Raw genomic sequence first — 14,184 nt, forward strand, 5'->3', positions numbered from 1 at the left:
GGGACCAAAGTTCATTTTCAGGCAGAGAAAGAAGCTTATGAGAAGATATAAAGGTCTACAAAGAAGGGTTTGCATGAAGTGGAAAGTCAGACAGTATAAAATGTCAGAGTTTCCCAAGTTTAACATTTTATTCTTCAAGTTTTTGAAATGGGCTTTATCAATGTAAAAACAAACCAGTAGATATATAAGCGATAGTTTAAAACAAACAAGCAAACTTGCTCTCAGGTCAAACATACATTTACCATGGTGATGACTTTCCTTTTTGAACATTTAATCCTCCATCTCAGGACAAGAAGATACAAGGCACAACTAAGAAATGTGTGTGAAGGAGACATTCATGGGAAAACAATAAGAAGAGGGAAACACAGAGTGTACAGTTAACAAACATGTATGTGATAGCTGTACATTATACACAATGAGAAAAACACACTAATGAAATAAAGTAGCCTGATTAAATTAATTACAATACATGCATACGATTTAATAAGATATAGCTTTTTTAAAAAGTGTAAGTTGTATATATTCTCATGGGAGAAGACTGATTTGAGTGAATAAAACTGTTTATGAAAATTGATGTATACTAGGATAAAATTTTTTTAAAACAAAACAACTATAACACTCTGTTTGTATGTATTTGAGTAGGTTTAGAATATGTGTGTAAAAACATAACAATTGGGGACTTCCCTGGTGGTCCAGTGGTAAAGAATCTGCCTTCCAATGCAGGGGGCATGGGTTCAATCCCTAGTCGGGGAACTAAGATCCAATATGCCGCTGGGCAACTAAGCCCACGCACCACAGCTATTGAGCTCGCGTGCCCTGGCGCCTGCACTCCACAACTAGAGAAGAGAAAACCCGCGTGCCACAACTAGAGAGAAGCCTGAGCACCGCAACAAAGAGACTGCGCACCGTAATGAAAGACCCCATGTGCCTCAAGGAAGATCCTGTGTGCTGCAGCTAAGACCCGACAAAGCCAAAAAAATAAGGAAAATAAATAAATAAATAAATAAATAAATAAAATATTTTCAAAAATAAAATAACAATTGATTGTTAACTGTTATTGTTACTGATGGAGAAATGGGGGGATGGAAAAGATTGTAGGAACCATACTATTTAAAAAATGTTATATGAATCCTTTTTTTACAAAATCCTTTTTTGAAATGTTTAAGTATAAAAATTATTATTTTGTTATATATACTTTATATAACATAACATACATTCAAGTGTATTTGTTTTAAATAAATTTATATGTGGACATATGTTATCTATTCATCTACTTATTTTTTAAGTCTATTAATTTCCCAGCTGCTTCCAACATATTTCACATGGACGTCCCTTGGCTTTATTTTTCCCTTGGCCCACGGGATGACTTTTATGGCCACCATATCTCATCCATTCTCTGGCCAGTTTTATGTGACACGCTAAGCACAAGGTTCAACACTTTTATAACAACTGACCACAGTCAACCATGCCCCCTGAATCCATCAGTATCCGTCCACCTTGTCAGACTGGCCCAGTTAATTCAATGCAGCTATCAGTTCAACACAATCTGCTCACTTTACTTCTTGTCCACAGGAATTTGCAACATTTTATACTATGGGAAAGAAAAGATTGACTCTGAATTCTTGTTTGACCATAGCCGTGTCTCGGATAAGGCACTTTCCTTCTCTACACCGTGTTATCCATAGGGATAAGCAAAAAAGACAACATATGTTGAGTTACTTTGAGAAATTTAAAAATTATTTAATATTACATTAATTATTTTATCATTTAAATGATACAGGGAACTTTTAGAAGGCAAGTTTATGACAAATGACCCTGGGAATCTCCAGCATTCATTTTTTCAACCACTATTTATTAAATATTAACTGTGTTCCAAGCACTGATTGAGACACTGGGGGAAATAGTATAAAACCATAAAGAAATCTGTACCCCGCTGGAACTTACCTCATAATGGAAGGAGACACACCACAAGCCAAATAAATAGAGATATTAAAAGAGCAAAACAATGTGCATTTTAGGGTTAAAAAACTATAATTCTACATATTTTAAATATCTCTGAAATCAGGATGAATTTTACAGTCAAGGACATGTCGTAGTTTAATTTTTTTTTCTTTTCTTCTAGCACATATACGATGTTGCTTCTCATAATGTTGATGTCTAAGAGTTGATAACACATAGTGTAGTATGGGGGTAAAAAGCATGAAAGAGTTACCATTCTGGAAAAGATAAATTTAAATAAGGTGAGAGCTCCCTAGAAATGTTATATTTGAGCAATAGCCAGAAGGGGGTGAAAGACCTGGCCATGCATATGTATGGAGAAGATCATTGTAGGTAGATGGAGAAGCAAATGCAAAGGCCCTGAGGCAGTTGTTGGTTGTGTATTTGAGGAGCAGCAAGAAGATAAGTATGGCTGGAGCAGAGGGAGGGAGTAGAAAGAGTATTGGCTGAGGTTCAAGAGCTGTAGCCTGGGGCCATATCCTGTGAAGCTTACATATTACCATAGGAACTTTGGCTAGTCTTCCAAGTCAAATGGACTCTGTGGAAGGATGGAGATCAAGGGAGTGGCATGGTTGTAGAAGAGGTTGGATTCTGATATGTTTTGAAGGTAGAATTTTCAGGATTTGCCTATAGAGTGGAGGGAAGAATGAGATAAGGTTGATGGTGGGAGTTGGTCAAGGATGATGCCAAAGGTTTTGGTATGAGCCAGTATACCACCCCTACAGACAGACTTCAGTTCCCAAAGGTACTCATTCCTGAAAGACTACGTCCTGAGCTTAGAGATGATGGTGAAGAGTTGATTTGGTAAAAGGTTTTGTCCGTACTATATGGTGTTTCCTTGCTTGAAGAGAGAGATCCAAGGAGTCGTTAGACTTAAGTAGGAAATGGACATCTTACAGGGTGTTTGAACTTCTGAGGGTTTGAACTTCAAGCAAAAAACCTGCATGGACCTGTCCACAGGTGTCCTGAAATACTGGTCCCAATTATTCTCACAAACGCTTGGAGAAGAAAGTTCTGCCATGGTTTGCCTGAATCCCTCCTCAGGGTCTTCTGAACGGTAATTATTCATAAAGAATTTAACCAAAACTTGATTAACTCAGTCTTTCCAAACATTTGGATTTTTTAAAAATTATTACACTATTAGGAGACACACCTAATCATAAGACACTAAGACACCAGATACATACTTTTAAAAATTGCGCTAATGTTACCATTTATTAAGAGTCAACTCTTCATCCGGCAGTTTTCTTTAAAGGCATCATCTGTAATTCTCACAACCCTTCAAGATAGACGTTATCATACCCACTTTACAGATGGGGAGAGACAAAACATACAAAAGATACACGAGGACAAGCATGGCATAATATATTCTACTCTTCAGAGCTATGTCCACAAGCTATTTCCACATTGGTGTCTATGATCCTTATGGACCTGGACAGCGGTTCTGACACCATGGTATAGTTTTCTGTGTTATCAGGGGGAAAATCCAATCTTATCTAAGGTCTTTTATATGCCTGGCATTGCACTAGAGTATTTCATAGCAATTTCAGCCAACTATGCTTACCAAAGCAAGGAATAGGCCCTTGCATTTTAGAAAGAGTGGGAACAATTATACTTTCTAAGCGGGAAGGGTGGGGTTGATCAACTGTCCAATAAATTTATTATCTAAAAATCCTAATACGAGGACAAACATGTTAGTCAAAATTATACAGTATAGCAGAGAACAAGAGCTTTGGAGTGGATAGATCCAGATTCAGACTAAGTCACATCTCGTATTTACTATACACAAAGGATTCACCTCCCTGACCCCTTGTTTTCATCTGTTAATAAGAGAGAGGCTGTCTGCTTTCAGTGAATACCAAGTGTAACATAGGTAATAAACCCTAACCTGGTCTATAAAAGGTAGCTAATATTATTAAGGCAGTGTGGTATAATGGTAAAAGCTATGTGTCTTTGTCCATTCTGGCTGCTATAACAGAATGCCATAGAATGGGTGGTTTATAAACAGCAAACATTTGTCACAGTTCTGGAGGCTAAGTCCCAGGTCAAGGTACCAGCAGATTCAGGGTCTGATGAGGACCCTCTTCCTGGTTTATAGACAGCCCTCTTTTCATTGTGTCCTCACATGACAGAAGGAACAAGGGAACGCTCTGGGGTCTCTTTTATATGGGCATCAAACCAGAGCCCTCAGGACGCTATCACCTCCCAAAGGAACCACCTCCAAATACTTTCACACGTGGGTGTTCGTTTCAGTGTATGAATTTTGAGGGGACACAAATCTTCAGTCCATAGCACTGTTGTAGGCAAAATAATGGCACCCCCAAAGATGTCCACATCCTAATCTCTGGAACCTGTGAATATATTATGTTATATGAAAAAAGGGGAACTAAGGTTGAAGATGGAATTAATGTTCTAATGAGCTGGCTTTAAGATAGCAGACTATCCTAAATTATATGTGTGAACCTTATATAATCACAAGGATCCTTAAAAGTGGAAGAGAAAATAAGAAGAGAAAACCAGAGAGATTGCAATATGGGAAGAACTCAGCTTGACATTGCTATTTCTGGCTGGGAAGGAGGGAGAGGACCAGGAACCAGGGAAAGCAAATGGCTTCTAGAAGCTGGAAAGAGAATGGATTACCTATTAGAGCCTTGAGAAGAAGTTTCAGCGTTGATAAACCATAACGCCTTAATCTTAGCCCAGTGAGACTCAGAGTGAGACTCATTTTGGATTTCTGACTTCCAGAAATGTAAGATAATATATTAGTGTCGTTCAACCTACTAAGTTGTTATAATTTGTTACAGTCGCAACTGGAAACCAATGCAAAAACTAAGAGCCAGGAGGCTTGAGTTTCCGTTCCTGCCCTGCTGCTGACGAGTTCTAATGTATCAGCTTTCTTAACCACTCCATGTCTCATTTTCCTCTTCTGTGAAATGCGATTTATAATACTAGCTACCTCATCATCTTAGGGGACTAAAAGAGTTAATACCCAGCTTAATCATTCAGAGTAGTGTTTGGCTCATGGCAATTGCTTAGTGTATATTAACTATAAGCACTTTCTTAGGGGCCAGGAATAATGGTCTCAGAGATATGGTTTCTATTCTTCTAATGTTGTAAACATGCAATATATAATTTGCAATTACATGCAATATGTAAATATGCAAACATTTACGTACTTACATATTGCATGCTATTTGCAAAAGATGCAATATGTAAATGTGTAAACATAAAATGCTGGACATGTCTACATTTCTAAACTATTTGTTGAATAACCTTGGAGAACAGTTAATAAAGCGTAGAACTCACATCCAAGGATGAAAATTGAGGCAGTGCTGGTAGCGAGGGGCAGAGGCAAGGAAAAAGAGCCTTCAGCTCTGATAATGAAAAGAAAGAAAGTCACGTATGTAAAGAACTCACAGCAATGGCAGATCGGCTGCCATTTTTAACCTAACATTTTATCACTTTTTCCTTTAAAGAACAACCCCGTTGCTTTCAATCATGGGTGTAGAGAACGCACATAATTATTTGACATTTCAAAGAAATAAAATTTAAAAAGAGCCACTAAAGTTATCCATCCCTCTTTTCTAAACTCGAAACATCAAAAATAGATGTCCCTGGCATGATAACACACTGAAGTCATTCTGAAAGAAAGTTAGAATTTCCATTCCTCATTTTCCTTTCTCCCCAGTAAGGTTTTCAGCAGATGGGAATATCAATTTAGTTACTTGACATTTAGAAGGATAAATGACTTAAGAGCTTTATGATCCCCTCTCATTGAAGCATATTTGATAACATCTGCCCAACATCTTACACTCACATCAGAGCCAAGATGATTTAACAAGAAGAGAATGGCTAGAATCCAGGACCCCAGCGTTCTATCCCTGGTCCTGATATAAACATGAGCATTGGGTACATAGACCTGATGATAAATAAAGCTTTTTGTTTTGTGGTCAACCTGTGTATTAACACCTTGGTTAAGATGGAATTATTAAGACTAAAACGTTAGAAATGGGATTTGTAATAATTTATTCAGGGAGAAAATAATACTGTACATGGGGACAGGGTTTCATTCTAAACTCTAGGGGAAAGAAAATCTGTCTAACTTTAGATTGTATTAAAGGTCTTATTCTCACAGAAGAAAAGTTTCTCTACTCTCATTCTTTTTTAAAGACAAGTTGCCATCTTTACTAGAAATTCTAATTTTTCTTTGATGTAATAAATTGCAGTACTTCATTTATGTTCTTACCTCACTAGTTATCAGTCTTAAGTCAAGAACATAAAAAAATATATAGTCTGATCTTTCCATTTTATAGTGTCCTTTTAAAGAAAAGAAGGGGAATGTCATCTTTAAGGCATTTATAAAGACTTATTGGGCAACCTCCAACAGTTAAGAGCCATAAAACAATTAGCAACATGCATCTAAATCACTTGAACAAATAGACAGCAAGCATCTCCAGACTTGGTATTCACAACTGAGTGAAATACAAATCTTTCCTGATACCTGGTATTCAGATATTGACTAATGAATAGTTTTCTTTTCCTCAAAATTATCCTCTCTTGCTATTATGGGTAAGTCCATTCAGGCTCTGTATCCTGAGGAACTATGCAAACAGTCAGGACTTAAGAAATAATTACTAAATGAACAAATGGATTAATTAATTTATTTACAGGGCTCTTCCATTCTATTGGCTTGGCTTATAAAATTAAGGATTTTTCTGGTACTGTATATTTGATCTCAGTGGAATTTAGTTTGCTAAGTCCCTCTATTACATAAATAATGACAATGAAAGATAGAATTCTGAAACTTGAAGGGATATTAAAGGTCAACTGATTCAATATCCTCATTTTCCAATTTGTAGAATGATTTTAGCATTTCAGGGGCCCTCAACAGGTCATCTAGTCAAAAGTTTGACAAAACACTTCATGAAAGAAGGAAATACATTTGATGTGTTGGACTTGAATTAAATGCCAATGGTTTAGTTTAGGAAACAATTTAATGTTACATTTCACTTGCTTAAATATATGTATATTTATAAACTCTGACTCTGGAGGAACCTCCAGTTAATTAATTATCTTTACTATCTAAAGTTCTTTATCTAGATGTGTGATACATTTACATAATCTGCTCCAGAGGTTAAAATTAAGGTCAGTGGGCTATTAAAGAAATGGAAAATTTTGATTCAAGGGAAGAAAAAATAATTCTAATATTCAAACTACATGATGATAGAATGATATGCCCTTATGATATTGATTTAGCTGTGACCTGGTATATTCAATATAATAATTAAATTTAAAATGATATATTTACTTGGGGTTTTCTTGGTCAATGTCTCTAGAATACAAACTTTAGAAGCATAGGAATTAAATGTATTCAACAATAAAGTACACTACTTAGCAACTAGTCGATCATCAATAATTAACTAGTAAAACAATGAATTAAAACAATAACTAAAGAACAACTTGGATATTTTATTATGATAAGTCATCCCTGCTGTGAGATCCAAACACAAAAATGAAGGCAGACTGAGAGCATTAAAGGAGCGGGAAGAAAGTCCAAACTGTGGCGGGAAGGCTGGCCTTGTGATGTGTTTGTAAGTCAACATGGTACAAAGACTTATGAACAAAATATACCACATCTTTTTGTTCTAATTTAAATCTGTATCCTCTTACCGTGACAAAATGTAATTTTGTTACCTTTAAAAGAGATCCCTTCCACAAAGTTTTTATTTTTAATTAAGCCTAGTTGCTGTATAATATTATGTTAGTTATAGGTGTATAATACAGTGATTCACAGTTTTTAAAGATTGCACTCCATTTAGAGTTATAAAACATTGGCTATATTCCCCATGTTGTACAATGTATCTTTGTATCTTATTTTATACCTAATAGTTTGTACATCTTACTCCCCTCCCCTTTTATTTCCCCTCCTCCTTCCCTCTCCCCTCTGGTAACCACTAGCTTGTTCTCTGTCACTGTGTCTGCTTCTTTTTTCCAACAAAAAACGTTTAATGGCGTTTGATGTTTACTAGACAGTAAATCCACCCATTCTCTTTTCTGGTAGTAACAACGTACTGTTTGCTTTGGGCACCACTTGTACCCCCCCCATTGGATTCAGTTTGGAAGGCCCATGACGCATGGCGCACTGCCCCTCAATAACTAAGATGTGGGAAGGTGGCCCAAGCTTGGAGAATTGTCGGCTCTTTCTCTGGAACTTGTCAGCAGCAACCAAAAAACTGAAAATGTTTGGAGTAGATTCATAGCAACGACAGAAACCAAACACACTGCCCAACAATTTCTGCAACTTGGCTGCCCAGGGCTCCTCTCAAGCTTCCCTTTACAGTAATTTCCACATCAACCAGAAATCAATTTTCTGCTTATATTAGTCATAGCCAGTTTCTGTGGCTTGCAAGCAAGAAATTTTAACTGATGCAGAGTTCAGGTGAGGACTGTAGAATTCCCAGATCTAGATTTACATATTTGATCTGTCACTTACCGACTGTATGATATTCAGCACATTCCTTGCTCTGCCTAAGCCCCAGTTTCCTTACCTGCAAAATAGAGATAAAAGAATTTACCAAATAGAGTTGGTATAGGAATTAAATTAAATGGTGTTTGTGCAGTATCAGGCATTTAGTAAATGCTCCGTAAATGGTTGCAGGCTAATATGGGTATTTTAATTTTTTTTTTTTTTTTTTTTTTGTGGTATGCGGGCCTCTCACTGTTGTGGCCTCTCCCGTTGCGGAGCACAGGCTCCGGACGCGCAGGCTCAGCAGCCACGGCTCACGGGCCCAGCCGCTCCACGGCACGTGAGATCTTCCCGGACCGGGGCACGAACCCGTGTCTCCTGCATCGGCAGGCGGATTCTCAACCACTGCGCCACCAGGGAAGCCCTAATATGGGTATTTTAAAAAGTAAAATGACTCTTCATAGACATATTGTAATTCAGGGATAATAAGAGATAAAATCGCTCTTTCTCCAAGAGTTTCTCCTAAGGACCTTTGTAAGAAGCGTTAGTCAGGCATTGATACAACATTTCCTAGATTTTAAGATCCACAGACTTTTAAACAACATTTCCTAAACCGGGCATCTGATGGTCCATATCTTCATTTAATGAGTCACTGTTCCTCTACTCCTTTTTCTTTTTCCCGCTCCAAGTTCTTAGTAACTGTTGATGCAGCTTACAATCAACAGGGTCCGAACCCAGGAAGTATGGTGACTATAACACGATGGGTCCCGAGTCACCCACGCCCGACACACAGCACAAAGGCCCGCATCCCTTGCACATCTTCTCAGCCTTTATTCTCTCACCTACACTTCGTGGAGAAAGCAGACATAGTAATCTGACTAATTACTTGTGCTGACCTCCACTTGTCTTAAGTAGAAACCAAATTCTGTCTGGCGTTCCAGCGAGCTCTGTGTTCAGCCTTCTGTAGTTGTGGCTGTCATAGCTGAAGCATGTTTTCTATTGGGATAGCAGAGAGCTGTTAATTAAAGCACACGCTTACCGACCTACGGTCTTTCTTCGTGTTTATTGCTGCTACGCTCATGATCTTAAAGGGAAGAAGAGAAAAGCGCTCTCCCGCTCCCTATTTGGGCAATGGTAGCAATCACTGAGAGGGACTGATTTTCCTTTGGGGGGTAGAGGTGCGTGGGTGAATCTTTTCACTTGCCAAGTCACCTCAGTTTACCAACTTATTAAAAGAACTGAATACTTGCTACTGTGTACAGGGATAAGTCTGATTGATTAATTGTTACAAAAGGCCTGGAGATCCCGGGACAGCAAGGAGTAAAAAGACACAGTGCACTGTTTCGTTGGTGTTTTTCTTTTATTAATGTTGACTGAGGAGTATTGAGCCAGCCAAGCACACAGCGTTGTATTAATTTTCAAAGTGAGCACTTAACTGATGCATCAACATTAAATCTAAACATAATCCTATCGTGGGAAATAAAGCATGATCTCCCTCTCTTAGCCAGGTTTCTTTGATGCAGCGTTATTTGCAGTATGATGGCCTCGGTCCCACTAATGTTCAGAATTGCTCAAGTCCAGTGTTTAAATAGGGGATGCTGGAGTGCCAGCAACAGGTCTAGCAATCTTAATAATTTATTTGAGGGATGCCAGAACTATGTGATGATTTTGAAGCATGGAGAAGGGAGAAAATGAATGGATTAATTTTAAAAGTAGTGGTTTTGGAGTCACACAGAGGTGGATTCTAAACCTTGACCATTGGGTCATTTGTACATTTGTACAAGTAACTGGATATCTTCAAATCTCCATTGCCTTATCTGTAAAACTGAGATAACCTTATGAATAACCTTGGACTATTGAAAATTTTAAGTATGTATGTAAGTTAGGTACCTAAGTGTTAGTTGGAATGTAATAAATATTTGTTCCTTTTCTTCCCTGTTTTAAAAACAGACTAAAAGCTCTTGGCTACAGAAAGAAATACTTTCTATAGATTACAAGGGGGGAAATGACATTGAAATAAAGGCTGTTTGGGTTCCACGAGCACAAAAGTCCTTAAACCATCTAGAAAACTGCAAAGCCCATTCAAATCCACTTTCCTGTTTTCTGTCAATTACAAAATTATCACCAATGTAAGGGGGTTAGATTATTTTTTCAGAGCTAATTTCCCAGTACTACTTATGCGGAGGTGATGGATCATTGACTTCTATGAGCCTCAGCCCCCAAATGCAGCACGAGTGGCTGTAGTGAGATATAGGTGGAGGGCACTGCACGGAGCAGGGAACATTCAAAAATGATAATGGAATAAAAGAGCAGCAATTGATACGAGAAGAGAAAATAGTTCAAAGGGGGAGAAAGTATTGTGCTATTTTAGATAGGGGACAGGGAGGTCCTCTCTGGGGATGTGACTTTTGAAGCGACCTGGGGAAAGTGAGGAAGGGAGGCTTGGAGATGCTTAGGGGCTGGCATTCCTGACAGGGGGAGGAGCAAAGCAGCCGGAGCAGACCTGTGTAAGAGGCGGACGAGGGGCGGTGTGTCTGGGGCGTGGTGCACAGGGTGGGGAGGTTGGGGCTGAGATCTGAGATGGGGGTCACAGTGTATCCACTGGCTTTTGTTCTAAATGCAGTGGCCAGTCACGGGAGGTCTGAGCAGAGGAGAGACGTGTCTGACCACACTCTAGGGGTTATAGTCATGGCTGGTGCCTCAGAAGAAGACAGTGACCCTCATCTCACTTCCCAGCAATGACGGGGAACACTGTCTGTACTGGCGAGGTCTGCACATAGCAACGAAAAGGATGAGGGAAACCAATACCTTAGGAAGAAGTAGTCACTCCTTTGGAGCACTTACTCCACCCAAACTAGAAATAGCTTAAAGGAGCGATTAAACATATTGTGTCACTCTTCTCACTGTTTAGGATACCTTGAAGTGAAGTCTCTAGGACTAGCTTTGAATTTTGGAGTATTTCACTAATAATTTTGTGTTTATCCTTGAGGGCAGACACGGAGTCTTAGTTTTGTATTTCCAGCTCTTATTACAAAACATGACGCTTTGAACAAATTCAATAAATGTTCGCTAAGTTAATGGCTCATAAAGAGTAATATTTGTACATACACTACTTCCAGTTGCCAATTCAATTGCTTCCACATTTATTATCATCTTATTTGATCCTGATGGCCATCCTGAGAGGGGGGCTATGACGTCTTACGACACCCAGAGATGTGCCACAAGATGAGTTGGGATCACTGATGCTCAGAGAAGTTAAGCAGCAGCTGAAGCCACATAATTAAAAGTGACAAAGGTTGGATATAAACACTAAATCACGTTAACTCTTGCCAAGATCCTATGCCACATTTGCTGCAAGTGTCCTTCTAATACCCACCTTCTAAGCTAATCCTTTACTCCGTCAGTCTGTAACCCAGTTAAAAAATATCTACTGTATCTCATACGGATGTAAGGGCTGAAAGTCAATGCATATTAGAAACATTATCCAGGGATCCAAAAACAACTGTGTGCAATAAGAGACTGGGTGAATTTTCAGACATTAGCAATGCGTATTTTTCACCTTTAATGTATTGGAACAAGGATTCTTCAGAATTAACTGAGCAATAGGAGGCATTGAATGAAGACTCTAATTGGACAGATTGACGGCCATCCAGGGTATTTATCAATTTATGCCATGGTCTAGAGTTTTGAAAAGGTTTCTAATTTTTAGTGGCAGGTAAGAGATCTAATTACATATCCATATCTTGACTTGATTCTATTCTGGCAAAACTGCATGTTTCTTTCACTAAGGTTTTTGTCATTTGACCAGACCCCCACTGTTGGTCAGTTTCCATGTACAGAGATCAAGTTAGTTTCTCCCACTGTAAACGTATCCCCTGCCTTTTAATAAACCTTACAAAATGCCAAACTAGCTCTTGGTTCATAATTTAAACCCAGGGAAATCAGACTTATTATGGAATGGACATTTAAGCAGGTTTTTAACTACCAGGAATCGCTGGAGACAAAGCCATCACCCCATCTGATCTACTCTCCTCTCCATCAGTGACTCTTGGGGTCTCATTATCTTATTTGGTATTTCAAAACTGAAACAATTGTACTAACACCAAGGGCATCACTCATTGCTACCAAGTAAAAAAGGCAGCAAAAAATGTACCAGTGTCAGCATGCAATGAGTGGCCAAAAAGGAAACAAATGCATAAATGGTTCATCATCATCAATAGGACCTGTCAAGATGAAGTGAAAAGGGAAAAAAATGAGAAACTCCTTCCAGTGTGCTAATGATACCACTGTAGGACATTGAAGGGTAGCACATTGCTCCCAATACCAATTAGATTTTGCTGTTTGATTTAATTATGTTAACTGCTCAGTTCAGAGGTAAAGAGGAGGAGAGTTGTTACATATTTATTTAGCACACACTTAAAGATCATTTACTCTGTGCCCTGTCCTGTATTATGAGCTTTATGATGCTTATTTAAATATCAGAAACTCTTGGTTAGTTTCCTTTCTGTACAGTTTCTTCCCCTTCTCTTTCTCCTTTCTCTTCTTTATCATTAGTATGTAATATTTCTATGAGTTTCCCAATTTCTGCCTTTACTTTTTTTTTTTTTTTTTTTTTTGCGGTATGCGGGCCTCTCACTGTTGTGGCCTCTCCCGTTGCGGAGCACAGGCTCCGGACGCACAGGCTCCGCGGCCATGGCTCACGGGCTTAGTTGCTCCGCGGCATGTGGGATCTTCCCGGACCAGGGCACGAACCCGTGTCTCCTGCATCCACAGGCGGATTCTCAACCACTGCGCCACCAGGGAAGCCCTGCCTTTACTTTAAATAACAGTTGACTTCCTGCCCTTATTCTAAGGGACATTAAGGAAAAAAAAAATCCAAAATATATTTATTTTATGATAGATTTCTAAAATTTAATTTTAACTCTGTCACTATAAAATCTTATGCACAGAAACCTAATGATTTCTGCAGAGAAGAAACTTTTTCAAAGTTGGGGAAATTGTGCAGTTCTTCCTCTATAAATGCCAACTCCTTATTAGCATATTTCCTGCATTATCAATGAGGGGGAAAATAGTTACCCAAACAACTATTATAGCAATAGTTAGAGTCTTTCTTATTAGAAAAAGTTCTGTTTACCAGAAGAAGAAGGCAATAAATGCACCTCTCCCCCAATGAATAAGTGATTTTTCTAGGCACCTGCTGGAGAAAATAATCATAATAATTTATGTTTTTCCTCTTTATTTACTGAAATCACTATTTGTTCTGAGTAGTAAATATAAACAAATTAAAGAGAAAGAGTGAGTTAGAAAAGAGCTAGCCCAACTTTTTCCCCCAACCTGCAGAAAAAGAGCTTGATACTGAAATAAAACTGTAAATCAATTAATGACAGTGTTGGATTTTGTGAGAGATTTAGCTTCTCAGCTAATGTGTCTCCTGTTGTAGTGAAATTTCAATATGACCAAGTGACTATCTTTCCTCTTATTTCTCTGGCAAGATGAGGGGAGGGGTGTGAAGGGTGAGAGTTGGTATAACTGCACCCACTGTGGCAGACACCACAGTTTTCTTGGGCGTGAATGTATTGAATTGTAGTGACACAGCTGACAAAGAGTTGCCTTTTCATGAGCTTGTGCTTCTTATTGCTCCCATTAGCTCTTGGAGAAGAAGAAGAAACAAAAAGAAAAAACAGGTGAATTCAACAGGCTATAAATCTTCCCTGAAGTAC

This window comes from Kogia breviceps, chromosome 7, assembly GCF_026419965.1.
Source record: "Kogia breviceps isolate mKogBre1 chromosome 7, mKogBre1 haplotype 1, whole genome shotgun sequence".
Classification (NCBI taxonomy): domain Eukaryota; kingdom Metazoa; phylum Chordata; class Mammalia; order Artiodactyla; family Physeteridae; genus Kogia; species Kogia breviceps.